Here is a 6,493-nt window from a genome sequence, read left to right as displayed (position 1 = left end):
AGACATCATTTAAAAAAAAAAAAAAAAAGACTGAGGGCAAAACATTTGTGATTTTACAAGATAGGGCTGGCTCCCAGAGTTCACAATGAATGCTTCATGGGGCAAGACACCCAGGAGTTGACCAGTGGCTTCTCCATTACAGGGGGAGAACACTCCAGAGATTAAGTAAAATCAAAATTAGTCCCCTACTCTTTTTATTTGAGCCAGTATGTATGTATGTATTTATTTATTTATTTATTATTTTTTAAAGATTTTATCCATTTATTTGACAGAGATCACAAGTAGGCAGAGAGGCAGGCAGAGAGAGGGGGGGAAGGCTCCCTGCTGAGCAGAGAGCTGATGTGGGGCTCCATCCCAGGATCCCAGGATCATGACCTGAGCTGAAGGCAGAGGCTTAACCCACTGAGCCACCCAGGCGCCCTGAGCCAGTATTTCTTAAACCCCCTTTTCCAACAAACCTCTTCTCAGAATAGAGGAATATACTGGTCTGGGATCATACCTCTTAATTCTCCCATTTCTAATAAAGGAATTTTTGAAATTTCACTATAAAATTGCCTTCTGTAAATATACTTTGGAAGATCACAGGGGAAATGGTAGGAGGGTAGAAGAATGAGTAGCCAATTTGGGCGAAATTACTGTTTAGATTGTGCATTACTGATTAAACATGAGTTTAGTTCCTTCCAGACAGGTAGATACAGCTACTGCTATCTCATACCAACCACAGTGCCTGGCACATGGTGGGTGCTCAATAAATCCCTGATACATGAATCAATTGTTGATTATAGAAATTATCTTTGTATGAGTTATACCCTGATACAGTCCCTTTTCATTTAGCTTTGACGTGAGGATTGTAGGTAGGAGGTGGTCTCAGAAAAATAATTGTACATCATGGGCTATATCATGTATTTATATAGTATTTTGTAGCAATGTTTTTCAAAATACATTTTTTGGACTGTTAATAGGTATTATTCAGTAAAAAGATTCTTTGTCAAAATTTGAACAGTGAAGGTTAGACTCTTTGTTTTAAACTGCAGAACTTATCAGAACCTTTGATATTTTGAAAGGGTGTTGGGACTCACCAAGGGAGCCATAAAGCATCAGACTTCTAAATCTTTTTTTGATGACATCTTTTGTGTAATGACCAAATGAACAGTTTGAGAAACATCAATAGTATACAGAGTATTTTATTTGCATATATCCTTCTAGAACATTTCTTTTCTCCTATCTTTGACTTTAGACTAGTTGCTCATATGTGAATCCAGTGCATAACATGAAAAATGCTCTCAGCACTCTGCTTGTTCAGTGAGTGAATGAATGAATGGGTGGCTATATCAGAATACTGTTCTTAGACAGATGATATAGAGAGTGATATCATCATTACCAATATCTTAGAGAGTTGTTGAGACTTCAAAAAAACCATAGATATTCTCACATGTAATCCTTTCTTGCCATTCTCATTGCCAATCCCTTCAGCCCTTTACCCCCAGCATAAACTACTCGTTAACTTTTGCTAATTGCAGTAGCTTTTTCACTAGTCTTTCCACATCTCGTCATGCAGTCCTCCACTCATGTAAACTCCTACAAGGCAGCATTTAACTCTTTTGTTTGTTTGTTTTCCGTACCTAGCACAGCTCCTTACACACCGTGGGACCTCAGCTAATATCTGAGTCAAGGACTCTTCTTAAGTAAAATCCATAAGTGTATCTCTGTTACTGCTTTTCAGGAGAGCAGCACAAAGAGACACAGGTCTTGCCTTAAGGAAGCTTAAGTTCCAAATGGGAAGCCCAATTATCTTCTAGAACTTAGAAACATCAAATTTACTACTGTGCTACATTGCAGTTTATTTGTGAGTCTGTTCATTTTCTGGGTTCAGTTTTCCCTAAGAAACAGTATTATGCACGGTGGTTGTGTCTCCTAGCCAGCCCACAAAAGCCTATTTAACTTGTAATGTGTCTAAAGTCTGATACTAATAGCAGCCCCAGGGGTTCATCGGCCTCTCCTCTCAGGCCATCTCCGGCCTTAACACTACAGACCTTGCCCTGAGGCAAAGTATGAAGCCCGGATGGGATGGGAGCAGGGGCACAGTCTCTAGCAGCAGTGGATGATAGAGGGGGAAGGAGGGAGGACGGGAGAGAGGTGAGGTCTACTGTGAGCAGGAAGGAGCAGAGCAGAAAGAAAGTGGCCACGAGAAACTGAGTGAGGGCACTCAGTCTGTGATAGCGCTTCCTGCGTGATGGGAACAATGTGAGGAAACATGTGGCACTTTCGGGGATACATACCTTCTCTGACATTTACTTCTATTAGAAAGTCATTGGAAGGCTACCTGCCTATGCTGTCACAGAGGCGTGGATGATTCTTCCTCAAGTTTTAGGAGAAACTGAGTACATCAACAAGGAAACCAGGGAAAGACTTATTTCAACATGTGAAGGCACCCGCTGTGATAGAGACTGCAATTCACAAACTTAAGTGCCTAAGGGGCCAGGCAGGGCACAGAAATGCAGGATGAGAACAGGAGGAAGCCTGCTGGGGCTTCTAGCCCAGTAGCAGAGCACCGCTCTAGCTCTAGCCGAGGAAGTGGGTTCTGCTTCTCCTCAGCCAGGCATTCACCCAAGGTGCAAAAATCTCCAACTTTTCAAAAGAAGTCATGAACCTGAAATTTTCTGTACTATCTCCTGGATTTTATATGTTGACAGTCAATTAAAATCTTTTAAACATTATATAAAGCAAACACACATAGATTTTTTTTTTACCCCACCCATGAAATCTTGGCTGTACAGGGTTGTATTTCACTTAGTGTGCTCCTGAGCAGGGGAGGGGGAGGGAAGAATTACAAATAGAATTGTGTAGGTAAAAACGTATATTCCCGTTTGATGGACATTAAAATTTCAGAGATGTATTTCCTCAGAAAAAGATGTCTGCACGCTTGAAAATCAAACTTCTGGGAATTGTTGATGTACACATTTCAAGGAGCAATTGCCAATTTCTGATAAAATTTTAACAATAATACTCCAATCTCTATTACGTTTAACTGCTAATACCTTTACAACCCAAGGTAAAATGGCTCTGAAAACTAGGAAATTTTCAACAAAGGACTGGGATACTTGTGGACAGAAACTCACGTCAGCATTTCTGAAGTCCTCCCCAGCACAGGGCCAATGCCATCCTCCACAGAGCATCACAGCACTGTGTCTTTGCAATTCTCTGTCTTTTTACATTAGCCCTCAGGGTCACTCACCCTGCATCCAGGGCCCTAAAAGGTTTCTGGCTAGTCTCTATTCACCCTTTGATAGTGTCTCCCAGCATGAAAGTTGTTTTGTGGGTGGTTATCAAAGATATATTTCGAAGATGGTCAAAGAGAACAGCCATATCCGTCTCACGAGGCAGAGCTCTATGCTCTGTATGGTGGACGACTGGGTAGACGAAAGCACAGCATCTTGCCTGGATTTAGATGCTGGGTTCTGGTTCTAGAGCTTCCAGTGCGAGCATGGGCAGGTCACTCACACTCTTTGTGCTTTCATGTCCACATTACCAAAAAGCTACCCATCCCACAGATTGTTATGGGCATACAAGGAGATCATGCTCAAGCATAGCACATAATTTTGTCCTCAGTGGGTGGTGACCATTGTGATCATTCATTCTGAGTCATATCATTAGCATCAAAGGAGAGTACAGCCTCTCCTGTTTGGTTCTTCCTCCATTCACCCTTCAGATCACACTAGTCGAGGAGCAGGAGATAGATCAGCACCCAACTGTGCTGTGGGTACAAACTGTAGGCTTTTGTCCTTAAAATGAGAGCTATTCCATGAGTCAAGATTTCTTACCATTTTATCCGGGACATAGTTGTCTCCAGACCAAACGTAACAGTTTTTCTTGTCTCTGGGCATCTTCAGGGTTGATGATTTGGCCACAGTATGTCTGCTCTATGCTCAGATCCATCATCAGACTTTCTAGGGAACAAGAGGCTTTTAAAGGACAGAACATGTTCTTCTGTCTTGCAGTGCCTGGCTTGACACTATAAACAAAAGGTACTAATAAGTTGCTTTTTTAGCAAGGAAAGTACTCATTTTCAGTGAAATATTCATCTGGAGGATGAATTAATACTTTCATTTCATCAAAGCTGGCTTTGACCAAAGGAATGAATTGTCGTGCTGAATGCAGAGAAAGAATGGTTTAAACAAACAGCAGGAATCCCTTGCACAAAGCCATGTTGAAATGAATGGGAAGAGAGCCAACTTTTTTTTGGGAATCCCTAGAGCTCATGTCTACAAAGCTTGATCCAGTCTGGCAGATGAGGACAACTCTGGTTGTCTTGGCTGGAACTGGATGCGGCTTGTCATCCTCTCCCAAGGGGCAGTTAGGATAACACATGAGCCCCATATAAGGCCATACCTGCCTCCCTTCTGAGCAGAGGCTGAGCTCTTTCTTCAGACACTGACACATGGCAGCATCTTGGCCAAAGGCCTGACCCTCTGGTCTACCCAGTGGGACTTTCAAGGCTACTGTTGCCCTGACTTCAAGTATAAAGGCCCCTAAAGTCAGTTGGAAACCAGATTTCTAAAGCTGCTCTGCTTGTGTTCCCTCATTCCCATAGCAGTGAGTATTCCTGCCCAGAGGCTCCTAGACACGGCACATTGAACCACAGCCCTTCCAGCTATTAGGATTCCGACTTTCCTTTGTTTCTTGTCCAGACTGTACTGGGGGTGAAAAGGAAGGGCAGATGTGTCAATGAGGAACCGGTAGCAGCAGCATGTGCTGCTGGTTAGAGTTGTTGGCATCTAGATCCCTTTTTCTGTCACCCCGTTGCCTTTAGACCTCAAGACCCTGACCGGTCCTGTTCTTCTCCCTGAGTTCTCCCTCTCTCATCAATTCTATCCCAGATTGTTGTCTCCACACGTGCACTTTGATGGTGGCTAACAACAAAAGACTTTTCTTTCCTCTGTATCTGCTCTGATACTACTTAATGCAGAAATGCTTCCCAGGGCCTTGGAAAGAACAACCATCCTTTTGGGTCCCAGGCCAAATCCCTCCACCCAAACGGATAAAGCAGCTCCTCAGGCTTCTACACCCAGAGCTTCTTCCCCCCACCACTTCCCACCACCACACCGCCTGCAGTAGCCTTCACACTCCTAGCCTTGGCTGCCTCCCCAGTGGCGCAAGTCTCCTGCTTCCATCAGAGGAAAGAGTAGGTGCACTTCCCTCAACGACTGTTTGCTTTCCCCCGGCCTGTGGGAATCAGAGGTTGGGGTAGGAATTGATAAAAGCGAGCATTTTGCCATAAAAAGAATCTAAGAGGGCAATGGAAGGCCATCCGTACGATTCCCCAGGCTGTCTGTCTTTGAAAAGGAAGATCTGGTCAAACCTACAGAACTTGCTGCCTCTGGAGTTTACTCTTTATTTCACTCTGTGCAGCACGTCCTTGTGTATGAATTAAAGATTAAAGGCAACTTAACCTGCATTTTGCTATATCTCTATATACAGGAGAGGGAGGGAGGGAGTGTGTGTGTTCGGCATGATCTCCTGGATCTAAAACCAGAGTAGGAGAAGGCAGACTAAAGGTGGTCCCTTTCCGACCAGCCACTCCTTCATGTAGTGACCTCTGAGAAGTCCTTGAACTAGGCTGTGCCTCCATTTCATCAACCGTAGAATGAGTACTGTGAGGCCTGCTTAGACCACCAATGTGTCCTCTGCCCCAGTCTGTGGGTCTCTGAGTGCAGATGACATCATTAGAGCACTGACCATTTGACACAGGCCACAAAGCATGAACTACGTCTTGGTGGAAAGATCAGCATTTGGCCCCACCCTGATTTTGAAATGAAATTAATTGGGGATGATACTAACCTGTAATCCCACATGCTTCTAGTCACTGAGCATAGTAGCTACCTTCTGCTAACCCTTAGAACAGGGTTTCTAACCTCAGCACAACAGACATTTTAGGCTAGGACATTTTCATCACAGAGGGATAACAGCGTGGGTGTGCGTCATTGGCTGTCTAAAGTACAACACAAATGCATGGGCTCATGCAGTGCCTTTCTCAGGAACTCGAAGGCCACCAGACAATATAAACCAATTTCAACAAAATTTCAAGAAGATAAGACTGCAGAAAGAATGTACATTTCCAAGTCATACTCTGTGATCTTGTCCACATGTGTTCTTTATGGCACTAATGCCCTGTTGGTGCAAGTCATGGATCACTGACCCAAAGAAAAGACCATCCTAGTGCCCTAGAGTTGTCCTAGCATCTTCTGGGCACTTTGTTTTTTGGGCACAGGTAGGATGAGTGCAGGAAAGTAGTTTACAGATGCGTGTGGACTGAGCGTACCCACTTGGCTCAGGTCTATAGTTAAGACTCCATATAGTAAGTGTTGAGCAGAATTTATTGCATTCCGTATGAACATATGAGCTTCGTGCAGCCACATGACGCTATTGGTGTCTGCCCAAATGGAGATGTCTTGTGGATGAGACTTCTTAAATATCAAATAGTAAAAAGGCAGGA

The sequence above is a fragment of the Neovison vison genome, chromosome 7 (genome assembly GCF_020171115.1).
Source record: "Neovison vison isolate M4711 chromosome 7, ASM_NN_V1, whole genome shotgun sequence".
Taxonomy (NCBI): Eukaryota; Metazoa; Chordata; class Mammalia; order Carnivora; family Mustelidae; genus Neogale; species Neogale vison.
Note: the sequence above shows the minus strand (reverse complement) of the source record.